Source organism: Oncorhynchus kisutch, linkage group LG24 (genome assembly GCF_002021735.2).
Source record: "Oncorhynchus kisutch isolate 150728-3 linkage group LG24, Okis_V2, whole genome shotgun sequence".
Lineage (NCBI taxonomy): Eukaryota > Metazoa > Chordata > Actinopteri > Salmoniformes > Salmonidae > Oncorhynchus > Oncorhynchus kisutch.
This window is the reverse complement of record NC_034197.2, coordinates 18,406,815-18,422,788: the sequence shown is the minus strand read 5'-3', so window position 1 is coordinate 18,422,788 and position 15,974 is coordinate 18,406,815. Positions and strand designations below refer to the sequence as shown.

Below are 15,974 nucleotides of genomic sequence, written 5' to 3'. Positions count from 1 at the left end.
CACTGTTTGCAATAAGTATTTAACACAAAAAAAATGTAATGCCTGCCTCATCTCTGGACCCTACACAAGCAATTATGTGTAAGGTTCCTCAGTCGAACAGTGAATTTCAAACAGATTCAACCACAAAGCCCAGGGATGTTTTCAATGCCTTGTAAAGAAGGGCACCTATTGGTAGATGGGTAAAAAAATTAAAAAAAAAAGATTGAATATCCCTTTGAGCGTGGTGAAGTTATTAATTACAGTTTGGATGGTGTATCAATACGCCCCATCACTACAAAGATACAGGCATCCTTCCTAACTCAGTTACCGGAGAGGAAAGAAAACAGTTAGGGATTTCACTATGAGGCCAACGCTGACTTTAAAACAGTTAAGAGGTCAATAGCTGTGATAGGAGAAAACATTGTAGTTACTCCACAATACTAAATGTAATAGACCGAGTGAAAAAAAGCAAGCCTGTACAGAATAAAACATTCCAAAACATGCATCATGTTTGCAACAAGGCACTAAAGTAATACTGCAAGAAATATGGCAAAGTAATTCACTTGTTGTCCTGTTTGGGGCAAATCCAACACATTACCGACTACCACTCTCCATATTTTCAAGCATATTGGTGAGTGTCTGCGTCATGCTATGGGTATGCTTGTAATAGTTAAGGACTGTGGAGTTTCACAGGCCATACAAGTAACAGAATGGAGCTAATCACGGGCTAAATCCTAGAGGAAAACCCAGTTTAATCTGTGTTACACCAGACACAGAGATGATTTCACCTTTCAGCAGGACAAAAACCTAAAAACACCAGGCCAAATCTACACTGGAGTTGCTTACCAAGAAGACAATGAACATTCCAGAGTGCCAGAGTTTTGAAACTAATAAATGGGCAAATATTGTACAATCCAGGTCTGCAAAGCTCTTAGACTTACCCAGAAAGACACAGATGTAATCTCAGCCAAATAAAATTCTACCATGCATTTACTTAGGGTGTGAATACTTACAGTATGTAAATGAGACATTTCTGTATTTAATTTTCAATAAATGTGCAAAAATGTTTTTTTTAAAGAATGTTTTCACTTTGTCATTATATGGTATTGCATGAAGATAGGTGAGAAATATTTTATCCATGTTGAAGTCAGGCTATAACAAAATGTGGAATAAGTCAAGGGGTATGAATAATCTGAGTATCAGAAGTGTGTTGCGTCTCACCCGATTTGAGAAGTTTGATGTGTTCTGTGTGTCTCTTCGGAACAGGGCACCCCTCAGAGGGGTAATATCTGGCGTTTCGTGGGAATTTGATGTTGCAGACATGAAAATATTCCTGGAGTTATTCATGTTTGTCAGATGAATCTAGAAAAAGTTAAGAGTATGTGTTCTGTTTTTTATATGGAGTCTCTCCCTAGGGCAGTTGGGTTATATGGGGTGGCAGGGTAGCCTAGTGGTTAGAGCATTGGACTAGTAACCAGAAGGTAGCAAGTTCAAACCCCCGAGCTGACATGGTACAAATCTGTCATTCTGCCCCTGAACAGGCAGTTAACCCACTGTTCCTAGGCCATCATTCAAAATAAGATTTTATTCTTAACTGACTTGCCTGGTTAAATAAAAAGGTTAAAAAAATATATTATAATAATATTTACTAGAGAGTCGGAGCACTTGTTCCAATACCAACGTAGTGTGACCATTGTAACGCTTTTGGACATGTTTCAAGTTTTTGCAGAAGGGAGAAGCTGAGATGTCCAAGTTGTGGAAAAGATCATATCATTCATTTTAAAAGTGATGAATGTGACATGTTGCAATTCTGGTGGGAACCATGAAGCCATGGCTTTGGAATGCCCAACAAGGGTAAAAGAGAAGAGGTGGCCAAAGTCAGGGCTGTCCAGAGCATTTCATATGCAGTGGCTGTTAAAATGGTTGAGGTTTCGAATGGTGCGCCTGAAGAGTCCAAAGACAAACTTTCACTGTTTGCCCTTCCAACAGCAGGTCCCAGATATGTTCAAGGTTAAGAAGGTGGACTTTGTGGCCTTTAAAGCTATGATGATTAATGGCACTGCCAAGGTGGAGAGAAAGTCCAGGAAATATATATAAATTGTGGATGCAGTGGAACGGTTCCTGGGACTGAAAGACTTCTTGGCGGAGGAGTTGCATGGAGTATTGTCACAAGCAGTACCACCCTCAAGTAAGTCATAGAGACTCAGAAGTGAGAGAGATTTGAAGGGACTTTAATTTATAGCTTTATTTTGGGTGGATTAAATTAGGTTCCTTATCACATATGGGTTTTCTTTTTACCTTGGTTTGTTAACCCCGTCCAGTTGGTGGAGGTAATAAACTTTTGGGGGTTGTAGTCTGCCAAAAAACCCACAGAAGAAGAATTAGCGTCTAGTCTGCCAGAAAGCCACACGAAGAAGTTCACACGCAGCCAACGGTGGGCGAAGCTAACAACTGAAAACACGACATACAGAAGGGTTTTCATGCGCTACCAAGGGTCCTAGCTTCAAAGCTAGCTGTGGCTGGCTTGCAGTCTCTGCTGTGAATTAATCGAGTTGAGTAACTAACGTTAGCTATCCTTATGCAAGCTGGCGAGCTAACTTGAAAGCAATTTTCTTACCTGATGTATCATATCGCCCTTTACTTTGCTGGGTATCTGGACTGAAACTTGAAGCCAGTTCAAGAATTCTCTAAAGGTTTGGTAACGTTATCTGGTGAACGTATTCTTCGTTCAATGGAAACTTTTCTGGTGTTTAACTGTGAAAGAAATGGCAATGCGTTACACAAAGCTAACGTCAATCGGCTAGCTAGGAGTAGGATACGATAAATCAAAGCAACATTTATGTATAATAACAAGTTACCTAACATTACTCTGATATTCCATCAATAACCATATTATAGTTATATTACAATGCTAGAATACACCATTTAACATAACCAAATTGATCGCACTAAAATGACAGTTATTCTGTCAACATTAGCAAGAGCGCTAGCCGCGCTGTTCAAGCGTACAGCGTTACGCGAGCCAATTATTTCAGTCTCAAACGCAACAAAAACACATTGCTCAGCCAGCGCCTCGTTATCAAATGTATTTGAAACGTGCATGTTATGAACGCCAAATGGTAAACTCATTCGCAAAACAACTCACGGTAATCAATCAGTACGAAGAGGCACGTCTTTAGTCTATTCCTGAATAAACACCATTCTGCTTCGTCCCGCCCCATAGTTCAGCAGAAAATGCACATCTATACATATCACCGCCAGCAACCAATCATAACTAACGTGTAAGAATAGTATCTTATTTTAATTGGACAGGAGCATTACAGGCTCACTTTTCTGGTCGAATAGAACCCCCGATATTAGAGAAAGGAGGAGAAGGAAATCCCATTGGGCAATGAATGGAGGAACGTATAACTTATTCTAGTATTCTAATTCCTATCCTAATTCAATGTGTATAACGCTCCACCCTGCAGACTGTCGACCAATCGCGTTCCGGCTGTCATGGTGCGTCACAAGGTTGCTAAATTATCGTCACGCAACACCTTCCCAAAGGCAGTGTATGATGCTGCGTTAACGTGCTAGGCGGACCAAAGAAACTCGAACATTTCCGACTTGCTCATTTGTTTCGACTACCATCTGAACGAGTTATGAGTCGAGACATCTGCCTATTTTCCTCTTAAGTACGTAATGTCAAGATTCCAAAACGATAGGACATTACAGTGAAAATATGTGTGATGTTGTACTTCTTGTTCACGAAATTCATGCTAATGTTGTCCAAAATGCACCGCGCGTCCCATTGACGACCAGGGTTGCCATGTTGGCGGTTTTATGACTTGGGGTACTTTGAAAACGGTGTCGCGGGTGAAAGTGTTTTGGTAGCGGGTTTTTGGGCTACTTCTAAATTGCACTGCAGCCGCCTTGGCATTTCTCTTTAAAAATAAAAACATATTCTCTGTTACCTGCTGATGCTGACTATCAGGCAGTGAGTAGGTGACTGAATGCTGGGGAGGGAGGGGTGTGTGCGCACGTTGAGAGCACTGATTGAGAGGCAGCTGAATTACTGAGACAGAGCAGCACAAGCCGTACATTGCTTTGCTGTTTGGGATTTTAGGCTGGTTTTCAGTATAGCACTTTGTGACCTACTAATGTAAAAAGGGCTTTATAAATACATTTGTTAGTGAAAACCTTTTACCATTTGTAGGTAGGCTATTTAGTTTGATCGTTAAGGAGACACCCATTTTCCGTAATATATATATTAAAGTGCTAGAACTGATATTAAGTCGGCAAAGCATTGGAAAAGGACTTTAGGTGCACTAGAGCTGTTTAGGTCAATTCGCTCAGAGGTGGTTTAAAGTAAAATGCATTCTAATGTCAACTTCTGCTAACCGCGGCCTGCTAGTTATCTATAGCATATTGAACTGTTAGCTGATCCACCGGCCAGTTTCTTGGACCACTATACCCATTTTGCCAATTGGACTTAGACCCCTCTGCTACTTGAAACCCTACTAATTCCACGACTGGTCTATCGACGTCACCGCACGAGGAGGCAAAAACAGACTTTTCCCCATCGCCTCTAAGGCTCTTATGCTAGCTTGCTAGCCCCGGACTTCTAACTGCTAGCTTGCTAGCACCGGCCTGCTAACTGTCTGAATTGCCGTGTCCCCAGCCAGCCCAACCACTCACTGGAACCATACAATCACTTGGCTACGCATGCCTATCCCTAATATCAATATGCCTTGTCCATTACTGTCCTGGTTAGTGATTACTGTCTTATTTCACTGTAGAGCCTATAGCCCTGCTCAATATGCCTTAACCAACCATGTTGTTCCACCTCCCACATATGCGATGACATCACCTGGTTTAAACGTCTCAAGAGACTATAGCTCTCTCTTCATCACTCAATGCCTAGGTTAACCTCCAATGTACTCTCTTCCTACCATACCTTTGTCTGTACATTATGCCTTGAATCTATGCTATCGTGCCCAGAAACCTGCTCCCTTTACCCTCTGTTCCGAACGTGCTAGACGGCCAGTTCTTATAGCCTTTAGACGTACCCTTATCCTACTTCTCCTCTGTTCCTCTGGTGATGTAGAGGTTAATCCAGGACCTGCAGTACCTAGCTCCACTACTACTCCCCAGGTGCTTTCATTTGTTGACTTCTGTAACCATAAAAGCCTTGGTTTCATGCATGTTAACATTAGAAGCCTACTCCCTAAGTTTGCTTTATTCACTGCTTTAGCACATTCTGCCAACCGAGATGTCTTAGCCGTGTCTGAATCCTGGCTTAGGAAAACCACCTAAAACCCTGAAATTTCCATCCCTAACTATACCATTCTTCGCAAAGATAAAACTGCCAAAGGGGGCGGTGTTGCAATTTACTTCAAAGATAACCTGCAGAGCTCTGTCTTACTATCCAGGTCTGTACCCAAACAATTTGAGCTTCTACTTCTAAAAATGTACCTTTCCAGAAACAAGTCTCTCACCGTTACCGCTTGCTATAGACCACCCTCTGCCCCCAGCTGTGCCCTGGACACCATATGTAATTGATTGCCCCCCATTTATCTTTTGAGCTCGTGCTGCAAGATGACCTAAACTGGGACATGCTTAACACCCTGGCCTTCCTACAATCTAAGCTTGATGCCCTCAATCTCACACAAATTATCAATGAACCTACCAGGTACAAGCCCAAATCCGTAAACACGGGCACCCTCATAGATATCATCCTAACTAACTCACCCTCCAAATACACCTCTGCTGTTTTCAACCAAGATCGCAGCGATCACTGCCTGCATCCGTAATGGGTCTGTGGTCAAATTACCACCCCTCATCACTGTCAAACGCTCCCTAAAACAGTTCTACGAACAGGCCTTTCCAATTGATCTGGCCGGGGTATCCTGGAATGACATTGACCTCATCCCGTCAGTAGAGGATGCCTGGTTATTCTTTAAAAGTGCCTTCCTCACCATCTTAAATAAGCATGCTTCATTCAAAACATTTAGAACTAGGAATAGATATAGCCTTTGGTTCACTCCAGACCTGTCTGCCCTTGACCAGCACAAAAACATCCTGTGGCTTTCTGCATTAGCATCGAATAGCCCCCGTGATATGCAACTTTTTAGGGTAGTTAGGAACCAATATACACAAGCAGTTAGGAAAGCTAAGGCTAGCTTTTTCAAACAGAAATTTGCATCCTGTAGTACAAACTCAAAACAGTTCTGGGACACTGTAAAGTCCATGGAGAGTAAGAGCACCTCCTCCCAGCTGCCCACTAAGGCTAGGAAACACTGTCACCACCGATAAATCCACAATAATTGAGAATTTCAATAAGCAATTTTCTACGGCTGGCCATGCTTTGTTAATTGAAACATTTTCAATCCAATGCACCGATGCTAATTTTGTGAATCTGCACCTTTTTTCAGTATGTTGTCCGGACCTCTGGCAGTCTCTATGGGGGTGCCACAGGGTTCAATTCTCTGGCCGACTCTCTTCTCTGTATACATCAATGATGTCGCTCTCGCTGCTGGTTATTTTTTGATCCACCTCTATGCAGACGACACCATTCTGTAAACATCTGGCCCTTCGTTGGAGACTGTGTTAAATAACCTCCAGATGAGCTTCAATGCCATACAACTCTCCTTCCGTGGCCTCCAACTGCTCTTAAATGCAAGTACAATTAAATGCATGCTCTTCAACCGATCGCTGCCCGCACCTGCCTGCCCATCCAGCATCACTACTCTAGACGGTTCTGACTTAGAATATGTGGACAACTACAAATACCTAGGTGTCTGGTTAGACTGTAAACTCTCCTTCCAGACTTACATCAAACATCTGCAATCCAAAGTGAAATCTATAATCAGCTTCCTATTTCGCAACAAAGCATCCTTCACTCATGCTGCCAAACATACCATCCTACCGATCCTCGACTTTGGTGATGTCATTTACAAAATAGCCTCCAACACTCTACTCAACAAATTGGATGCAGTCTATCACAGTGCCATCCGTTTTGTCACCAAAGCCCAATATACTACCCACCACTGTGACCTGTATGATCTCGTTGGCTGGCCCTCGCTTCATACTTGTCGACAAACCCACTGGCTCCAAGTCATCTACAAGTCTCTGCTAGGTAAAGCCCCGCCTTATCTCAGCTCACTGGTCACCATAGCAGCACCCACCCGTAGCACACGCTCCAGCAGGTATATCTTACTGGTTACCCCCAAAGCCATTTCTTCCTTTGGCCGCCCCTCCTTCCAGTTCTCTGCTGCCAATGACTGGAACGAACTACAAACATCTCTGAAGCTGGAGACTCTTACCTCCCTCACTAGCTTTAAGCAACAGCTGTCAGAGCAGCTCACAGATCACTGCACCTGTACATAGCTCATCTTTAAATAGCCCATCCAATCTACCTCATCCCCATACTGTATTTATTTATCTTGCTCCTTTGCACCCCAGTATCTCTACTTAGCAACATTCATCTTCTGCACATCCTACCATTCCAGTGTTTAATTGCTATATTGTAATTACTTCGCCACCATGGCCTATTTATTGCCTTACCTCTCTTATCCTACCTCATTTGCACATGCTGTATATATATATTTCTACTGTATTATTGATTGTATGTTTGTTTATTCCATGTGTAACTCTGTGTTGTTGTATGTGTTGAACTGCTTTGCTTTATCTTGGCCAGGTCGCAGTTGCAAATGAGAACTTGTTCTCAACTAGCTTACCTGGTTAAATAAAGGTGAAATAAATAATAATGGATAATCGTATCAAGCTTAGTGTTTTACTCATGGTCAGTTCTAGTGTCTGGAGCGATGCGCATGTAGAATTTAGAATGGAAGTTATGGAACACCCTCGCGTGCTTCTGTTATGGGAAAAAGTTTACAATTGAAATTGCATTAAATGTGGAAAATGATAGGCTACATTTGCATCAGTTGGCCATGAAGTAGTTTATTAATTTCTATGCTATTGTAGGCTACCATTTGATGCGATAAATATGTTGAAAGGAAGATTTCACTGGAGTCATTGCAAATCAATTTGTGCCACTTGTGTTGCCTACCCGGAGCTGGCAAAATATTTAATAAACAGCATATAACCCCGTTTGTTGTTGTAGCCTTGTGTAATTATGCAATTATTAATGGCCATGTTTAGTTAATTAAATTGGAAGTAATCAATTGTGATCATGGTTACAGCTCTATTGCAAATACATTATTCTCCACATTTAATGTCAATTTCATTGTGGACTAACCTGAAATTAGATGTTGGCCTATCAGGGGTTATAGGCTGTCTGCATCTAGCCCAGAAAACCATGGCAAAGTTAAATTGCAATTATAAACCCAGATTTTAGTCAGTAGCATATGCCTATTCAAATAAGTCAATCTTGCAAATTGTCCATTATAACTGTTCGTAGTCTTAACATCTGGCACATATTAATGGCACGATTGCCAGAAATAGACTAACATTCAGTTTTTGAAGTTCATCCAAGTGTTTCTTGCACAGAGATTGAGATCCTCTGTCCAACTTTCATCACACAAACTCTCCTGTCAGATTTAAATATAGTTGTGCACATGCGCAAACAGGATTTATTTACAATTATAAACTGTGTTGTTTGTGCCCTAATTTGGTTGAAAGCCATGGTATATCAGACTGTGTACCACAGGAATGACAAATTACTTTTTAATATTCTAATTAAGTTGGTAACCAGTTTATATTAGCAGTAAGGCACCTCAGGGGTTTGTGGTACAGTTGGAGTGAGAAGTTTACATACACTTGGGTTGGAGTCATTAAAACTTGTTTTTCAACCACTCCACATATTTCTGGTTAACAAACTATAGTTTTGGCAAGTCAGTTAGGACATCTACTTTGTGCATGACACAAGTCATTTTTCCAACAATTGTTTACAGACAGATTATTTCACTTATAATTCACTGTTTCACAATTCCAGTGGGTCAGAAGTTTACATACACTAAGTTGACTGTGCCTTTAAACAGCTTGGAAAATTCCAGAAAATGATGTCATGGCTTTAGAAGCTTCTGATAGGCTAATTGACATCATTTGAGTCAATTGGAGGTGTACCTGTGGATGTATTTCAAGACCTACCTTCAATCTTGGTGCCTCTTTGCTTGACATCATGGGAAAATCTAAAGAAATCAGCCAAGACCTCAGAAAGAAAATTGTAGACCTCCACAAGTCTGGTTCATCCTTGGGAGCAATTTCCAAATGCCTGAAGGTACCACGTTCATCTGTACAAACAATAGTACCAAGTATAAACACCATGGGACCATGCAGCCATCAAACCGCCCAGGAAGGTGACACGTTCTGTCTCCTAGAGATGAACGTAATTTGATGCAAAAGTGCAAATCAATCCCAGAACAATAGCAAAGGACCTTGTGAAGATTCTGGAGGAAACAGGTACAAAAGTATCTATATCCACAGTAAAATGAGGCTTATATCAACATAACCTGAAAGGCTGCTCAGCAAGGAAGAAGCCACTGCTCCAAAACCGCCATAAAAAAGCCAGACTACAGATTGCAACTGCACATGGGGACAAAGATCATACTTTTTAGAGAAATGTCCCCCGGCCTTTGAAACAAAAATAGAACTGTTTGGCCATAATGACCATCGTTATGTTTGGAGGAAAAAGGGGGATGCTTGCAATCCGAAGAACACCATCCCAGCCGTGAAGCATGGGGGTGGCAGCATCATGTTGTGGGGGTGCTTTGCTGCAGGAGGGACTGGTCCACTTCACAAAATAGATGGCATTATGAGGAGTAAAATTATGTGGATATATTGAAGCTACATCTCAAGACATCAGTCAGGAAGTTAAAGCAAATGGGTCTTCCAAATGGACAATACCCCCAAGCATACTTCCAAAGTTTTGGCAAAATGGCTTATGGACAACAAAGTCAAGGTATTGGAGTGGCCATCACAAAGCCATGACCTCAATCCTATAGAAAATTGGTGGGCAGAACTGAGAAAGTGTGTGCGAGCAAGGAGGCCTACAAACCTGATTCAGTTACACCAGCTCTGTCAGGAGGAATGGGCCAAAATTCACCCAACTTGTGGGAAGCTTGTGGAAGGCTACCCAAAATGTTTGACTCAAGTTAAACCATTTAAAGGCAATGTTACCAAATAAGAATTTAGTGTATGTAAACTTCTGACCCACTGGGAATGCGATGAAAGAAATAAAAGCTGAAATAAATAGTTCTCTACTATTATTCTGACATTTCAAAATTCTTAAAATAAAGTGGTGATCCTAACTGACCTAAGACAGGGCATTTTTACTAGGATTAAATGTCAGGAATTGTGAAAAATGTAGTTTAAATGTATTTGGCTAAGGTGTATGTAAACTTCCGACTTCAACTGTATATGGGCAATATTCCACGGCTTAGGGCTGTTATTAGCCACAGCTAAGGGCTATGTCCTAAGAACAGCCCTTAGCCCTGGTATATTGGCCATATACCTCACCTCCCCAGGCAAAATTGCTTAATCATAAGAGTTAAAACAAGTTAAATAGACATCCATTAATGGAAAATAATGGTGATGTATCTTTTCTCTTGCACCATATTCTTAAACTTGCAATAATTGTTATTTTGATGGAAACCTGAATTTTTAGCTTCTTTGCCTATGCTATAAATGATGTGGATGTTCCTCTTAATTCACTCAATAACTTATGGAAAAAGGGTTTAATTGATAAATGTGGCAACTCCTCTCTAGTTTTCAAACCTTGTGGGTGGGTTTTCACAGGTAATTGAGCTCCAAATCTGAGCTATACCTGGCAATCCTGTTGACAGCGCATGGACAACTGATTGACCGAAGTCTGTTCAATTTTCATTAAGCAATTATGAAACCTATACTGAACAAAAATATAAACCCATCATCTAACAATTTCAACGATTTTACTGAGTTACAGTTCATATAAGGAAAAAAAATCAATTGAAATTAATTTTCATTAGGCCCTAATCTATGGATTTCACATGACTGGGCAGTGGAGCAGCCATGGGAGGGCATAGGCCCACCTACTGGGGAGCCAGGCCAAGCCAATCAGATACATTTGTTCCCCACAAAAGGGCTTTATTACAGACAGAAATACTTATCAGTTTCATCAGCTTTCCAGGTGGCTGGTCTCAGATGATCCCACAGGTAAAGAAGCCGGATGTGGAGCCCCTGGGCTGGCGTGATTACACGTGGTCTGTGGTCGTAAGGCCGGTTGGACGTACTGCCAAACTCTCTAAAACAAAGTTGGAGGTGGCTTATGGTAGAGAAATTAACATAAAAATTAGCTGGCAACAGTTCTGGTGGACATTTCTGTAGTCAGCATGCCAATTGCACGTTCCCTCAAAACTTGAGACATACACTACCATTCAAAAGTTTGGGGTCAGTTAGAAATGTCCTTGTTTTTGAAAGAAAAGCACAAAATAAAATCCTGTAAAATAACATAAGATTGATCAGAAATACAGTGTAGACATTGTTAATGTTGTAAATCACTATTGTAGCGAGAAACGGCAGATTTTTTATGGAATATCTACATAGGCGTACAGAGGCCCATTATCAGCAACCATCACTCCTGTGTTCCAATGGCACGTTGTGTTAGCTAATCCAAGTTTATCATTTTAAAAGGCTAATTGATCATTAGAAAACCCTTTTGCAATTATGTTAGCACAGCTGGAAACTGTTGTTCTGATTAAAGAAACAAAACTGGCCTTCTTTAGACTAGTTGAGTATCAGCATTTGTGGGTTCGAGTACAGGCTCAAAATGTCCAGAAACAAAGAACTTTCTTCTGAAACTTGTCAGTCTATTCTTGTTCTGAGAAATGAAGACTATTCCATGTGAGAAATAGCCAAGAAACTGAAGATCTCGTAGAATGCTGTGTACTACTCCCTTCACAGAACAGATCATACGGTCTCTAACCAGAATAGAAAGAGGAGTGGGAAGCTCCTTGTGCACAGCTGGGCAAGAGGACAAGTACATTAGAGTGTCTAGTTTGAGAAACAGACGCCTCACAAGTCCTCAACTGGCAGCTTCATTAAATAGTATTCGTAAAACTCGTCTCAATGTCAACAGTGAAGAGGCGACTCCGGGAAGCTGGCCTTCTTGGCAGAGTTGCAAAGAAAAAGCCATATCTCAGACTGGCCAATAAAAAGAAAAGATTAAGATGGGCAAAAGAACACAGACACTGGACAGAGGAACTCTGCCTACAAGGCCAGCATCCCTCTTTCCTAGTCTGGTTAGGGCCAGATTGCGTTAGGTTTGGCTGGCAGACTGCTACTGCCTGAACAGAGATGAGGTTACTTTAAAGAATGAAAATCAGTTAAGTCATTAAATAAAAACGAAGTAATATACACAACTGAAATATTTGATTATTTCATAGTCATTTCTTATTTTTGTATTGATGTCTACCTAATGTGGACCTGACAGAGACAATGGAATATTTTCAATGTTTTGGCAAGTGGACACTCACTATTTTGGGCTTTTGGTATTTCCATTAAAATGTTATATTTCATAATGTATTTAATGTTCAAAAAAATAATAAATCGTAAAAAGTGATAATTTTTTCATAATCGAACTGAATCCGAAACGACATCAAAAGCACTAATCACTCAGCACTATGGGCAACGTACACAATGAGCATTAATACTATTCCAATGGAGTTTCTCCTCAAAGTATCTCTGATAAAACTCATCTGAATTCATTGAAGATGACGCCATAGCAGTGGTGACTCATTCAGGGCAGGTGGGGCATATTTTGCATGTTATTTTGGCATTAATTTGTGTCACATATCAGTTCAACTAATTTATTGAGGGAATAAAGTCGCACACCAACATGGTCTCTTTCTTTCTTCCTTGAGTAAGGTAGCTTCAACATGCAGGTGTTTCAGCCTAGCTCAGTGCTTTCTGTGGTGGAGGGGCAGCCAGCGGAGAATACAGAGCATAGGCATTGGTAATCTTCACTAGTTGCGCTGCGATTGGCTCAGTGTTCTGTCAATCATGGGGACACTATGTTGCTGCAGAATCTACAGGGAGAGCTAGGCAGTTCAAGCCCCCTTGGGTGCTACCATAGATTTACATTAGAAATGCCCATCCAAGAAGGCTTAAGTTCATTGGCCACAGGTAAAATGACGTCAAATCACGTTATACACTACTGGTCAAAAGTTTTAGAACACCTACTCATTCAAGGGATTTTCTTTATTTTTACTATTTTCTACATTGTAGAATAATAGCGAAGACATCAAAACTATGAAATAACACATGGAATCATGTAGTAATCAAAAAAGTGTTAAACAAATCTAAATGTATTTTATATTTGAGATTCTTCAAAGTAGCCACCCTTTGCCTTGATGACAGCTTTGCACACTCTTGGCTTTCTCTCAACCAGCTTCATGAGGTAGTGACCTGGAATGCATTTCAATTAACAGGTGTGCCTTGTTAAAAGTTCATTTGTGTAATTTGTTTTCTTCTTAATGTATTTGAGACAATCAGTTCTGTTGTGACAAGGCAGGGGTGGTATACAGAACATAGGCATATTTGGTAATAGACCAAATCCATATTATGGCAACGAACAGCTCAAATAAGCAAAGAGAGATGACATTCCATCATTACTTTAAGACATGAAGGTCAGTCAATATGGAACATTTCAAGAACTTTGAAAGTTTCTTGAAGTGCAGTTGCTAAAACCATCAAACGCTATGATGAAACTGGCTCTCATGAGGACCACCACAGGAAAGGAAGATACAGAGTTACCTCTGCTGCAGAGGATACGTTCATTAGAGTTACCAGTAGGGTTGCACATTTTGGGGAAAATTCAGAGGTGGAAACTTTCTGTGGCAATTAATTACTAATATATAGGAATTAACGGGAATATATGCAAATGAATATGAATATTAAACATCCATTTAAATGTAGATGTTTTTTGCATTGGATTTAACATCTCATATGGAGACAGAAACAACCCTTTTACCTTATCATAAGTAGACATAATTGCAAATGATTAAATCCTTTCAATAAATAAATAAAAATTGTTAAGAATTTAATTTTAATTAGATGAGTTGACTCTACACATGGGATAATTTCACTGAACAACAAAAGAAAGGGAATATTGAATGATCCCCAATGATCCATCGCATCTCCCAAAAACGTTTTCAACATACATCTGTAAAATGAAAGTCTAGAAACTAAAGCTTTGGTTGTCTTCCTCTCAGGCTTCCATGTCTTCTCCCTGTCCACCTCTTGAACATCAGACACTGAGGGCACATCTTCACTGTCACTTTCCAACCTTGTTGAGGATGGCTCATTGTCAGGATCAAAAAGCCTCAAATTTGCCCGAATGGCCACCAATTTTTTCAACTCTTGTATTGGTCAGCCTGTTGCGTGCTTTGGTGTGTGTGTGTGTTCCCAAACAAAGACCAGGTGAGCTCTGAGACAGCTGATGTTGGTGGGATTTGGAGGATGATGGAGGCACAAAGTCCCTTCCACCAGGTGGCTGATGAGATACAGTATGTTTGCACGACTCCCATATTGCATCTCCACCCAAAGCCCTTGCTTGGAAGTGTACTTTGCCAGACTGCCAAGAACCTTGCCCTCATCCGGGCCAAGGAGGCAAGACACGGTAGTGATGACACCATAGGCCTTGTTGATCTCTGCACCAGACAGGATGCTCTTGCCAGCATACTTGGGGTCCAACATGTATGCTGCGGCGTGTATGGGCTTCAGGCAGAAGTCTTCACACTTTTTGATGTATTTCAGAACTGCAGTTTTCTCTCGTGGGAGCAACAGGGAAGTGGGCAGGGCAGTATGGATTTCATCTCTTACATCTGCAAGCAGAGTTTGAACATCAGACAGGATGGCATTGTCTCACTCAATCCTTGCAATGGCTACTGCTATAGGTTTCAGGCTGCTTACCACTCTCTCCCAAAATACATAATCCAGGAGGATCCTCTTGATGGGGCTGTCCATATCGACAGACTGTGATATGGCCATTTCTTGGAGAGACTCCTTCCCCTCGAGGAGACTGTCAAACAGGATGACAACACCACCCCAACGGGTGTTGCTGGGAAGCTTCAATGTGGTGCTCTTATTCTTCTCACTTTGCTTGGTGAGGTAGATTGCTGCTATAACTTGATGACCCTTCAAATACCTAACCATTTCCTTGGCTCTCTTGTAGAGTGTATCCATTGTTTTCAGTGCCATGATGTCCTTGAGGAGCAGTTTGAGCTGTGCAGCATGAGCAGCACAGCCAATGGGTGTGATGTCAGGGTAGGACTCCTCCACTTTAGACCAAGCAGCCTTCATGTTTGCAGCATTGTCTGTCACCAGTGCAAGCACCAAGGTCATTGATGACTGCCTTCAGCTCATCTGCAATGTAGAGACCAGTGTGTCTGTCCCTTGTGTCTGTGTTCTTGTAGAATACTGGTTGAGGGGTGGAGATGATGTAGTTAATTATTCCTTGCCCACAAACCTTCAACCACCCATCTGAGATGATTGCAATACAGTCTGCTTTCTCTATGATTTGCTTGACCTTCACTTGAACTCTGTTGAACTCTGCATCCAGCAAATTAGTAGATAAAGCATGTCTGGTTGGAGGGGTGTATGCTGGGCAAAGAACATTCAGAAATCTGTGCAAATGTCTGTGAACATCAGAGGTGAACCAGTTGCATACACAGCTCGAGGAAGACATTCATCAGCATTTCTCAGACTATGTTCCTCCATTGAGTCAAAAACACTTGTGATTCCAGGAGGACCATGAGCTGTTGCTATCAATAAGGTGTCTGATTCATAATTTCCACCTCGAATAGAAGTAGAGGGACTTTTGTCAGAGATTGCTTCTTGTGAGCGCTGAGGGAACTTTTGCACGTGGCCAGATGATTCTTCATCTTTGTTGCATTCTTCACAATAGATTTTGCACAGTATTTGCAAATGTACACAGCTTTTCCTTCCACATTAGCTGCAGTGATGTCTCCACACATCAGATAATGCCTGTGGCCTTTTCCTGTAAAGATTAGAAA

At 41.3% G+C, this 15,974-nt stretch overlaps 1 protein-coding gene across 2 annotated transcripts in view; it reads right to left on the bottom strand.

Moving 5' to 3' along the window:
* The window catches only part of LOC109869863 (vitamin D3 receptor A-like), an 83,404-nt gene extending 80,163 nt beyond the window's left edge, over window positions 1-3,241 (bottom strand). The window contains exons 1-2 of one of the 2 annotated variants that reach the window (XM_020460146.2): window positions 3,125-3,241; window positions 2,597-2,733 (exon numbers count right to left, since the gene is read on the bottom strand). The gene's annotated coding sequence lies outside the window, so the exon portion shown is untranslated. The remainder of the gene's footprint in view (window positions 1-2,596; window positions 2,734-3,124) is intronic. The other variant, XM_020460148.2, reaches the window with a different exon arrangement.
* Window positions 3,242-15,974: the final 12,733 nt, after the last annotated feature.